The sequence below is a fragment of the Sapajus apella genome, unplaced genomic scaffold, assembly GCF_009761245.1.
Source record: "Sapajus apella isolate SASKATOON/1434 unplaced genomic scaffold, GSC_monkey_1.0 scaffold91, whole genome shotgun sequence".
Lineage (NCBI taxonomy): Eukaryota > Metazoa > Chordata > Mammalia > Primates > Cebidae > Sapajus > Sapajus apella.
The window spans coordinates 3,044,045-3,044,699 of record NW_022437031.1 but is presented as its reverse complement, the minus strand read 5'-3'; positions in this window follow the sequence as shown (position 1 = coordinate 3,044,699).

Genomic DNA, 655 nt, shown 5'->3' with positions numbered 1-655 from the left:
AAGAAAAAACAAAGAAAGAAAGAAAGAAAGAGAGAGAGAGAGAGAGAGAGAAAGAAAGAAAGAAAGAAGAAAGAAAGAAAGAAAGAAAGAAAGAAAGAAAGAAAGAAAGAAAGACCCAGAAAGGGGCCCTGTGAGCTTCCTTAGCCTGATGTCAAACTTAGGTGTGGACCAGCCCGTTGAACCTGTGCCAAAATGAACTACTTTAAGCAGCAAAATAATCATTATTCTTCAGGGCACTGGGTCATCTCAGAAGGCAACTCTGTAGTTTGAGATGATTATCTGTTTGCCATCAAAGCTGAGTTCAAGTTCTACTAGATTCAGAAAGCTATGGGGAAGAGCAAAGGGTCCTGACCTATTCGAATTTATGGGAGATGGCTGTCAAGATGGCTGAATAGAAACAACTCTGATCTGCAGCTCCCAGTGAGATGGACGCAGAAGGCAGGTGATTTCTGCATTTCCAACTGATGTACCTGGTTCATATCACTGGGACTGATTGGACAGTGGGTGCAGCCCATGGAGGTTGAGTCAAAGTAAGGTGGGGCATCTCCTCACCTGAGAAGTGCAAGGGATTGGGGAATGCCCTCTCCTAGCCAAGGGAAGCTCTTAGGGACTGTACTGTGCATTCCAGCCCAGATACTGCACTTTTCCCATGGTC